This window comes from Onthophagus taurus, chromosome 10 (assembly GCF_036711975.1).
Source record: "Onthophagus taurus isolate NC chromosome 10, IU_Otau_3.0, whole genome shotgun sequence".
Classification (NCBI taxonomy): domain Eukaryota; kingdom Metazoa; phylum Arthropoda; class Insecta; order Coleoptera; family Scarabaeidae; genus Onthophagus; species Onthophagus taurus.
In genome coordinates, this window is record NC_091975.1 from 12226368 (window position 1) to 12239225 (window position 12858).

At 28.0% G+C, this 12858-nt stretch overlaps 1 protein-coding gene across 2 annotated transcripts in view; it reads left to right on the forward strand.

The window, feature by feature from the left end:
* LOC111421602 (couch potato) overlaps nt 1-12858 on the forward strand; it is a 162966-nt gene that overhangs the window by 120043 nt on the left and 30065 nt on the right. The gene's annotated exons all lie outside the window — the stretch shown is intronic.

Here is a 12858-nt window from a genome sequence, read left to right on the forward strand (position 1 = left end):
ATCTTTTTAATTAAACATAACCTAACCCTAGCATTTCGTTAAGGCAAATTCAAAAATTTTTTTCTCAAAATTTTTATGACCAAACCCCATTATATTTATGGCTTATCCTAAGATATCATCTTTTAGCTTTAAATTGAGATATAAGTCAATGTTGTACATCAAAAAATAAGGAAGATACGATCTTTTTAATTAAACATAACCTAACCCTAGCATTTCGTTAAGGCAAATTCAAAAATTTTTTTCTCAAAATTTTTATGACCAAACCCCATTATATTTATGGCTTATCCTAAGATATCATCTTTTAGCTTTAAATTGAGATATAAGTCAATGTTGTACATCAAAAAATAAGGAAGATACGATCTTTTTAATTAAACATAACCTAACCCTAACGTTTCCTTAAGGCAAATTCAAAAATTTTTTTCTCAAAATTTTTATAACCAAACCCCATTATATTTATGGCTTATCCTAAAATATCATCTTTTAGCTTTAAATTGAGATATAAGTCAATGTTGTACATCAAAAAATAGGGAAGATACGATCTTTCTAATTAAACATAACCTAACCCTAACGTTTCCTTAAGGCAAATTCAAAAATTTCTTTCTCAAAATTTTTATAACCAAACCCCTTTATATTTATGGCTTATCCTAAAATATCATCTTGTAGCTTTAAATTGAGATATAAGTCAATGTTGTACATGGAAAAATAAGGAAGATACGATCTTTTTAATTAAACATAACCTAACCCTAACATTTCCTTAAGGCAAATTCAAAAATTTTTTTCTCAAAATTTTTATAACCAAACCCCATTATATTTATGGCTTATCCTAAAATATCATCTTTTAGCTTTAAATTGAGATATAAGTCAATGTTGTACATCAAAAAATAAGGAAGATACGATCTTTTTAATTAAACAGAACCTAACCCTAACATTTCCTTAAGGAAAATTCAAAAATTTCTTTCTCAAAATTTTTATGATCAAACCTCATTATATTTATGGCTTATCCTAAAATATCATCTTTTAGCTTTAAATTGAGATATAAGTCAATGTTGTACATCAAAAAATAAGGAAGATACGATCTTTTTAATTAAACATAACCTAACCCTAGCATTTCGTTAAGGCAAATTCAAAAATTTTTTTCTCAAAATTTTTATGACCAAACCCCATTATATTTATGGCTTATCCTAAGATATCATCTTTTAGCTTTAAATTGAGATATAAGTCAATGTTGTACATCAAAAAATAAGGAAGATACGATCTTTTTAATTAAACATAACCTAACCCTAACGTTTCCTTAAGGCAAATTCAAAAATTTTTTTCTCAAAATTTTTATAACCAAACCCCATTATATTTATGGCTTATCCTAAAATATCATCTTTTAGCTTTAAATTGAGATATAAGTCAATGTTGTACATCAAAAAATAGGGAAGATACGATCTTTCTAATTAAACATAACCTAACCCTAACGTTTCCTTAAGGCAAATTCAAAAATTTCTTTCTCAAAATTTTTATAACCAAACCCCTTTATATTTATGGCTTATCCTAAAATATCATCTTGTAGCTTTAAATTGAGATATAAGTCAATGTTGTACATGGAAAAATAAGGAAGATACGATCTTTTTAATTAAACATAACCTAACCCTAACATTTCCTTAAGGCAAATTCAAAAATTTTTTTCTCAAAATTTTTATAACCAAACCCCATTATATTTATGGCTTATCCTAAAATATCATCTTTTAGCTTTAAATTGAGATATAAGTCAATGTTGTACATCAAAAAATAAGGAAGATACGATCTTTTTAATTAAACAGAACCTAACCCTAACATTTCCTTAAGGCAAATCCAAAAATTTTTTTCTCAAAATTTTTATGACCAAACCCCATTATATTTATGGCTTATCCTAAGATATCATCTTTTAGCTTTAAATTGAGATATAAGTCAATGTTGTACATCAAAAAATAAGGAAGATACGATCTTTTTAATTAAACATAACCTAACCCTAGCATTTCGTTAAGGCAAATTCAAAAATTTTTTTCTCAAAATTTTTATGACCAAACCCCATTATATTTATGGCTTATCCTAAGATATCATCTTTTAGCTTTAAATTGAGATATAAGTCAATGTTGTACATCAAAAAATAAGGAAGATACGATCTTTTTAATTAAACATAACCTAACCCTAGCATTTCGTTAAGGCAAATTCAAAAATTTTTTTCTCACAATTTTTATAACCAAACCCCATTATATTTATGGCTTATCCTAAAATATCATCTTTTAGCTTTAAATTGAGATATAAGTCAATGTTGTGCATCAAAAAATAAGGAAGATACGATTTTTTTAATAAAACTTAACCTGACCCTAACATTTCATTAAGGCAAATTCAAAAATTCTTTTCTCACAATTTTTATAACCAAACCCCATTATATTTATGGCTTATCCTAAAATATCATCTTTTAGCTTTAAATTGAGATATAAGTCAATGTTGTGCATCAAAAAATAAAGAAGATACGATTTTTTTAATAAAACTTAACCTGACCCTAACATTTCATTAAGGCAAATTCAAAAATTCTTTTCTCACAATTTTTATAACCAAACCCCATTATATTTATGGCTTATCCTAAAATATCATCTTTTAGCTTTAAATTGAGATATAAGTCAATGTTGTGCATCAAAAAATAACGAAGATACGATTTTTTTAATAAAACTTAACCTGACCCTAACATTTCATTAAGGCAAATTCAAAAATTCTTTTCTCACAATTTTTATAACCAAACCCCATTATATTTATGGCTTATCCTAAAATATCATCTTTTAGCTTTAAATTGAGATATAAGTCAATGTTGTACATCAAAAAATAAGGAAGATACGATTTTTTTAATAAAACATAACCTAACCCTAACATTTCCTTAAGGCAAATTCAAAAATTTCTTTCTCAAAATTTTTATAACCAAACCCCTTTATATTTATGGCTTATCCTAAAATATCATCTTTTAGCTTTAATTTGAGATATGAGTCAATGTTGTACATCAAAAAATACGGAAGATACGATTTTATTAATAAAACTTAACCTAACCCTAACATTTCCTTAAAGCAAATTCAAAAATTTTTTTCTCAGTTTTTATAACCAAACCCCATTATATTTATGGCTTATCCTAAAATATCATCTTTTAGCTTTAAATTGAAATATAAGTAATAATATTATTATAATCCATAGATGAGTAGTACCAACCCACCTCAAGAATAAAACCAAATTTTGACGTTTTTGATCATTTTCGTTTATAACTTATTAATTGTGCATGATGGAGAATTATTTTTTAAACAAAAAATGTTTAGGTTTACTCATAAGACGTATTGAATAAAGATAGTTCTTCCATCTCTTTCAGTTTTCGAATTAATAACCAAATTAGGGCAAAATCAACAAATATGGGAGTTGTTGACATTATACTGGGTTGGGTTGGCAAAACTGGCTGCTGGATTAAAAATCTCTGATGTAAATATGTATTCTGGTTGAGTTTGTAACATTTTGGGTATAAATTATTTCTCCCAACTTTCTTAGGTATTAAATCATAATCAAAAAATAAAAAATTTTGTTCTTAACAATATTGCTCTGTTATATATTTGCTCTCAGATTCGCCAATATTGAGAAAAATACGAAAATTTGATGAATTTCCTTGTTTTACTATTAGCTAATGGTAACATTCAGGAATCGAAGCATGTTACAAAAATACTTTTAGCACAAAAGTTGTAGCAAAATTTATTCTTAACAATATTGCTCTCTTTCACTTTTGCTCTCAGATGCGTCAATATCAAGAAAACACAGAAATGCGAAAATTTAATAAATTTTGTTGTTTTACTTGCTCTTAATGGTGACATTTGGGAATCGGAGCATGTTATCAAAAAACTTTTATAACAATAGTTGTAGCAAAATTTATTCTTAACAATATTGTTCTCTTTCACTTTTGCTCTCAGATGCGTCAATATCAAGAAAACACACAAATGCGAAAATTTAATGAATTTTGTTGTTTTACTTGCTCTTAATGGTGACATTTTGGGAATCGAAGCATGTTATCAAGAAACTTTTATAACAAAAGTTGTAGCAAATTTTGTTCTTAACAATATTGCTCTCTTGTATATTTACTCTCAGATGCGTCAATATCGAGAAAAATACGAAAATTTGGAAATTTGATGAATTTTTTTGTTTTACTATTAGTTAACGGTAACATTCGGGAATTGAAGCACGTTATCAAAAAACTTTTATAACGAAAGTTGTAGTAAATTTTGGTATTAACAATATTGCTCTCTTATATATTTGCTCTCAGATTCGTCAATATTGAGAAAGATACGAAAATTTAATTAATTTCCTTGTTTTACTATTAGCTAATGGTAACATTCAGGAATCGGAGCATGTTATCAAAAAATTTTTAGAACAAAAGTTGTTGCAAATTTTTTATTAACAATATTGCTCTCGTGTATATTTGCTCTCAGATGCGACAATACCGAGAAACATAAAATAATATGAAAATTTGATGAATTTGTTGCTTTTTCAACTGGATGTAACAATCGGGAATCGAAGCATGTTATAAACAAATTTTTAGAACAAAAATTGTTGCAAATGTTATTAACAATATTGCTCTCGTGTATTTTTGCTCTCAGATGCGTCAATATTGAGAAAAATACGAAAATTTGAAAATTTGATTAATTTCCTTGTTTTACTATTAGCTAATGGTAACATTCGGGATTCGAAGCATGTTACAAAAATACTTTCAGAACAATAGTTGTAGCAAAATTTATTCTTAACAATATTGCTCTCTTTCAGTTTTACTCTCAGATGCGTCAATATCAAGAAAAGACAAAAATGCGAGAATTTAATAAATTTTGTTGTTTTACTTGCTCTTAATGATGACGCTTGGGAATCGGAGCATGTTATCAAAAAACTTTTATAACAAAAGTTGTAGCAAACGTTGTTCTTAACAATATCGCTCTTTTGTATATTTGCTCTCAGATGTGTCAATATTGAGAAAAATACGAAAATTAAAAAAATTGATAAATTTTCTTGTTTTACTATTAGCTAATGGTAACATTTTGAAATCGGAGCATGTTATCAACAAATTTTTAGAACAAAACTTATAGCAAATTTTGTTCTTAACAATATTGCTCTGTTGTATATTTGCTCTCAGATGCGTCAATATCGACAAAAATACGAAAATTTAAAAATTTCATGAATTTCCTTGTTTTACTATCAGCTAATGGTAACATTTGGAAATCGGAGCATATTATCAAAAAATTTTTAGAACAAAAGTTGTTGCAAATTTTGTTACTAACAATATTGCTCTCTTGTATTTTTGCTCTCAGATGCGTCAATAGTGAGAAAAATACGAAAATTTGATGAATTTCCTTGTTTTACTAACAGCTAATGGTAACATTTGGAAATCGGAGCATGTTATAAAAAAACTTTTATAACAAAAGTTGTAACAAATTTTGTTTTTAATAATATTGCTCTCTTGTATTTTTGCTCTCAGATGCGTCAATATTGAGAAAAATAGGAAAATTTAAGAAATTGATAAATTTTCTTGTTTTACTATTTAGCTAATGGTAACATTTGGAAATCGGAGCATGTTATTACAAAATTTTTGGAACAAAAGTTGTTGCAAATTTTGTTATTAACAATATTGCTCTCTTCTATTTTTGTTGTCAGATGCGTCAATATTGAGAAAAATACGAAAATTTGAAAATTTAATGAATTTCTTTGTTTTATTATTAGCTAATGGTAACATTCGGGAATTGAAGCATGTTATCAAAAAACTTTTAGAATAAAAGTTGTAGCAAATTTTGTTCTTAACAATATTGCTCTCTTGTATATTTGCTCTTAGATACGTCAATATCGAGAAAAATACGAAAATATTAAAATTTATGAATTTCGTTGTTCTCATTAGGTCCATATTGTTCGTTATGCAACATAGCTTAATAGTACAGGTATTGGGTAGTTTTGCAGAGGAAAAGTTTTTCTCACGACATGACATAAATTTGTGTTTCATTCTTTCAATCTTAGGCAAACATAATAATAGACCCAGAAAGATGAATCCAGAATTATTGGGCTTCATAGATGAACACAAAATTGAAATGTGTGTATTAGTCGTGTTCCCAACGACATTTTACATAGCCTAGAAAAAAAAAATTTCAAAAATTAAAATTTCAAATTTTTAGCTACCTTTTGCAATCGTGTAATTTTTTTTGCCACTGCCAAATTAGAATTGTGTGTGCTCATCGTGTTACTTAGGTCACGTCGAACATCTTCTTCTTAAAAAAATTCAGACATTTTGGTGTTTTCATCAATTTCCTTTAATAACTCGTTAAGTATATGCGATGGAAAAAAATTTTTTATACAAAAAAGGTTTAGAATTAACCCATAAAGCATATCTAATCAGTTATTTTATCCCATCGATGAGTTGTACTAAATTTTGATGTTTAAATTTAATTTTTTCGTTTTCCCCCAGAATTAGGTTGGTAGTAATTAATATAAAGTAAACCCCCGCTATAAGAACGGGTCAAAAATGGCGGTCGTAATCGAATTAGCTCGTTCTAAAGCTGTAAATGCAATCCCTTGTAGTGGGATGAATCCTAAATTCGGACTGTTTAGTTATGTGACTGGGTTTTGGGGGGAATGGGGGGTTAGGACGGCTGTCACCGACGTTTACATCTCTGGCACAGCTCTACCGGGGCATGTATTATATAATAGAAGTTAATGGCGGTTCCGGGTAGGTGCCAATCACATGTCCGAGGTGTTCCAACTCTATCGTTTCGGCCATCACCGGATTTTGAATAATTAAAAAACAACAGGATTATTCACTCGACCCGTTTATCATGAAACGCGATATTTTTGGACCCCTAAATTGAATAAAACGCGATTTCGAAACGAATATCGTTCCATCTTGTACATATTTATTGATCGGAAATTTCTTTTTATTGCTTCTCTTCTCTGGAAATGCAAAAAATCAATCCTCCAACTAAAAGCATTCGCGTGTTGTGACAAGTCCTGCGGGTATCTGTTTATTTTCAATAAAATCGTTTTCAATTTTTCTTTAATCCTTTATTTTATTCATCAAACGAGAAGGAATGGGTTAATAAACTTAGAAAAACGGAAGTGGTTATGTAAAACGAGGTGGATACAAGGAGTTTTAGGAATGGAGTGGAGCTTTTAGGATCGACATCCTCCCTTTTATACGCTAAACCCATTACGAAGACGAGCGTGGAAAATGATTTCGTTGAATAACTATATAAAAAGTATAAAGTGTTAGCTCTCTTCATTTTTGTTATTAAAGAATTTTAACTTTTTAAAGCGACTTTAAAACATCATAACAACGGTGTTTTCGTCGTATCTCAATTCGTTCTTGAGATACCATTTTTTAAAATTTATATTTCATATCTGAAAGAAAAAAATTTATCAAATTTTCGAATTTTCGTATTTTTCTCGATATTGACGCATCTGAGAGCAAAAATACAAGAGAGCAATATTGTTAATAACAAAATTTGCAACAACTTTTGTTCTAAAAGTTTTTTTTATAACATGCTTCGATTCCCGATTGTTACATCCACTTGAAAAAGCAACAAATTCATCAAATTTTCACATCTTTTTATTTTTGTCGATATTGATGCATTTGAGAGCAAAAATACAAGAGAGCAATATTGGTAAGAATAAAATTTGCTACAACTTTTGTTACAAAAGTTTTTTGATAACATGCTCCGATTCCCAAATGCTACCATTAACACTAGTAAAACAAAAAAATTCGTCAAATTTTCATATTTATGTATTTTTCTCAATATTGACGCATCTAAGAGCAAAAATACAAGAGAGCAATATTGTTAAGAATAAATTTTGCAACAACTTTTATTCTAAAAGTTTTTTGATAACATGCTCCGATTTCCAAATGTTACCATTAGCTATTTGTAAAATAACGAAATTCATCAAATTTTCAAATTTTCGTATTTTTCTCAATATTGACGCATCTAAGAGCAACAATAGAAGAGAGCAATTTTGTTAAGAATAAAATTTGCTACAACTATTGTTCTAAAAATAATTTTGTAACATGCTTCGATTCCGGAATGTTACCATTAGCTAGTAGTAAATCAAGGAAGTTCATCAAATTTTTTAATTCTTGTATTTTTCTCAATATTGACGCATCTGAGAGCAAAAATTCAAGAGAGCAATATTGTTAACAACAAAATTTGCTACAGCTTTTGTTCTAAAAATTTTTTTATAACATGCCTCGATTCCCGATTGTTACATCTTCTTGAAAAAGCAACAAATTTTCATATTTTCGTATTTTTCTCGATATTGACGTATCTAAAAGCAAAAATACAAGAGAGCAATATTGTTAAGAATAAAATTTGCTACAACTATTGTTCCAAAAGTTTTTTGATAACATTCTCCGATTCCCGAATGTTACCATTAGCTAATTATAAATCGAGGAAATTCATCAAATTTTCAAATTTTCATATTTTTCTCAATATTGACGCATCTGAGAGCAAAAATACAAGAGAGCAATATTGTTAATAACAAAATTTGCAACAACTTTTATTCTAAAAGTTTTTTGATAACATTCTCCGATTCCCGAATGTTACCATTAGCTAATTATAAATCGAGGAAATTCATCAAATTTTCAAATTTTCATATTTTTCTCAATATTGACGCATCTGAGAGCAAAAATACAAGAGAGCAATATTGTTAATAACAAAATTTGCAACAACTTTTATTCTAAAAGTTTTTTGATAACATTCTCCAATTCCCAAATGTTACCATTAGCTAATAGTAAAACAAGAAAATTCATTCAATTTTTAAATTTTCGTATTTTTCTCAATATAAACGCATCTGAGAGCAAAAATACAAGAGAGCAATATTGTTAATAACAAAATTTGCAACAACTTTTGTCCTAAAATTTTTTTTATAAAATGCCTCGATTCCTGATTGCTACATCCACTTGGAAAAGCAACAAATTCATCAAATTTTCATATTTTTGTATTTTTCTCGATATTGATATATCTGAGAGCAAAAATATATAAGAGCAATATTCCTCAGAACAAAGTTTGCTACAACTTTTGTTCAAAAAGTTTTTTGATAACATGCTCCGATTCCCAAATGTTATCATTAACACTAGTAAAAGAAAAAAAATCGTCAAATTTTCATATTTTTCTCAATATTGACGAATCTGAGAGCAAATATACAAGAGAGCAATATTGTTAAGAATGAAATTTGCTACAACTTTTGTTCTAAAAGTATTTTTGTAAGGTGCTTCGAATTCCCGAATGCTACCATTAGCTGATAGTAAATCAAGGAAATTCATCCAATTTTTAAATTTTCGTATTTTTCTCAATATTGACGCATCTGAGAGCAAAAATACAAGAAAGCAATATTGTTTATAACAAAATTTGCTACAACTTTTGTTCTAAAAGTTTTTTGATAACATACTCCGATTTCCAAATATTACCAGTAAAGTAAATACACTCACGTAAATTTATCTAAAATAACAACTTTATTGAATCTTCAACAAAATATTGATGTAATTTAGTTTCAATGTTTGCATTTTCTCAAAAACACGTCCGTTTAGTTCGTTTTTTCCCTTTTATTCGAGATTCACCCGTTTGCTACATCCGCCACGCACCAACTCTCGTGTTCGACTCTCTCGATCTTGTTCAAACCTGTTGGTTTTTCTGACATACCGCAACATTTTCGAACGAGGGAATCGCTCCATTGCCACCCCACGCTTCGCACTACCAATCCAAAATCTCCCGCACACAAAATATCCCTAACACTATTAACACTAGTAAAACAAAAAAAATTCATAAAATTTTCATATTTTCGTATTTTTCTCGGTTTTGACGCATTTGAGAGCAAAAATGAAAGAGAGCAATATTGTTAAGAATAAAATTTGCTATAACTATTATTTGAAAAGTTTTTTTGTAATATGCTTCGTTTCCAAAATGTTACCATTATGTAATAAATGCAATAAATTTATCCAATTTTCATATTTTCGTATTTTTCTGGATATTGACGCGTCGGAGAGCAAAAATGAAACAGAGCAATATTGTTAAGAATAAAATTTGCTATAACTATTGTTTCAAAAGTTTTTATGTAATATGCTCCGTTTCCCAAATGTTATCATTATGGAATAAATGCAATAACATTATCCTATTTTCATATTTTCGTATTTTTCTCGATATTGACGCATCTGAGAGCAAAAATGAAAGAGAGGAATATTGTTAAGAATAAAATTTGCTATAACTGTTATTTGAAAAGTTTTTTTGTAATATGCTTCGTTTCCAAAATGTTACCACTATGCAATAAATGCAATAAATTCATCCAATTTTCATATTTTCGTATTTTTCTCGATTTTGACGCATTTGAGAGCAAAAATGAAAGAGAGCAATATTGTTAAGAATAAAATTCGCTATAACTATTGTTTGAAAAGTTTTTTTGTAATATGCTTCGTTTCCAAAATGTTACCACTATGCAATAAATGCAATAAATTCATCCAATTTTCATATTTTCGTATTTTTCTCAATATTGACGAATCTGACAGCAAAGATGATAGAGAGCAATATTGTTAAGAATAAAATTTGCTATAACTATTATTTCAAAAGTTTTTTTGTAATATGCTTCGTTTCCAAAATGTTACCACTATGCAATAAATGCAATAAATTCATCCAATTTTCATATTTTCGTATTTTTCTCGATATTGACGCATCTGAGAGCAAAAATGAAAGAGAGCAATATTGTTAAGAATAAAATTTGCTATAACTATTGTTTCAAAAGTTTTTATGTAATATGCCTCGTTTCCAAAATGTTATCATTATGCAATAAATTCATCCAATTTTCATATTTTCGTATTTTTCTCGATATTGACGTATCTAAGAGCCAATATACAACAGAGCAATATTGTTAATAACAAAATTTGCAACAACTTTGGTTCTAGAAGTTTTTTGATAACATTCTCCTATTCCCAAATTTTACCATTAGGTAATAGTAAATCAAGAACATTCATCCAATTTTTAAATTTTCGTATTTTTCTCGATATTGACGCATCTAAGAGCAAAAATAGAAGAGAGCAATATTGTTAATAACAAAATTTGCAACAACTTTGGTTCTAAAAGTTTTTTGATAACATTCTCCGCTTTCCAAATGCTACCATTAGCTAATAGTAAAACAAGAATATTCATTCAATTTTTAAATTTTCGTATTTTTCTCAATATTGACGTATCTGAGAGCAAAAATACAAGAGAGCAATATTGTTTATAACAAAATTTGAAACAACTGTTGTAATAAAATTTTTTTTATACCATGCTTCAATTCCCGATTGTTAGATCCTCTTAAAAAAGCTACAAATTCATAAAATTTTCGCATTTTTCTCGATATTGACGCATCTGAGAGCAAAAATGCAAGAGAGCAATGTTGTTAAGAATAAAATTTGCTACACCTTTTGTTCTAAAAGTTTTTTGATAACATTCTCCGATTCCCAAATGTTACCATTAGCTAATAGTAAAACAAGAAAATTCATCCAATTTTTAAATTTTCGTATTTTTCTCAATATCGACCCATCTGAGAGCAAAAATACAAGAGAGCAACATTGTTAATAACAAAATTTGCTACTTTTGTTCTAAAAGTTTTTTGATAACATTCTCCGATTCCCAAATGTTACCATTAGCTAATAGTAAAACAAGAAAATTCATCAAATTTTCAACTTTTCGTATTTTTCTCAATATCGACGCATCTGAGAGCAAAAATATAAGAGAGCAATATTGTTTATAACAATATTTGCAACATCTTTTGTTCTAAAAATTTTTTTATAGCATGCTTCAATTCCCGATTGTTACATCCTCTTAAAACAGCAACAAATTCATCAAATTTTAGCATTTTTCTCGATATTGACGCATCTGAGAGCAAAAATACAAGAGAGCAATGTTGTTAAGAATAAAATTTGCTACAACTTTTGTTCTAAAAGTTTTTTGATAACATTCTCCGATTCCCAAATGTTACCATTAGCTAATAGTAAAACAAGAATATTCATTCAATTTTTAAATTTTCGTATTTTTCTCAATATTGACGTATCTGAGAGCAAAAATACAAGAGAGCAATATTGTTTATAACAAAATTTGAAACAACTGTTGTAATAAAATTTTTTTTATACCATGCTTCAATTCCCGATTGTTACATCCTCTTAAAAAAGCTACAAATTCATAAAATTTTCGCATTTTTCTCGATATTGACGCATCTGAGAGCAAAAATGCAAGAGAGCAATGTTGTTAAGAATAAAATTTGCTACACCTTTTGTTCTAAAAGTTTTTTGATAACATTCTCCGATTCCCAAATGTTACCATTAGCTAATAGTAGAACAAGAAAATTCATCCAATTTTCAAATTTTCGTATTTTTCTTAGTATTGACGCATCTGAGAGCAAAAATACAAGAGAGCAATATTGTTAAGAATAAAATTTGCTACAACTTTTGTTCTAAAAGTTTTTTGATAACATTCTCCGATTCCCAAATGTTACCATTAGCTAATAGTAAAGCAAGAAAATTTATCCAATTTTTAAATTTTCGTATTTTTCTCAATATTGACGCATCTGAGAGCAAAAATACAAGAGAGCAATATTGTTTATAACAAAATTTGCAACATCTTTTGTTCTAAAAAATTTTGTATACCATGCTTCAATTCCCGATTGTTACATCCTCTTAAAAAAGCAACAAATCCATCAAATTTTCGCATTTTTATCGATATTGACGCATCTGAGAGCAAAAATACAAGAGAGCAATATTGTTAATAACAAAGTTTGCTACAATTTTTGTTCTAAAAGTTTTTTGATAACATTCTC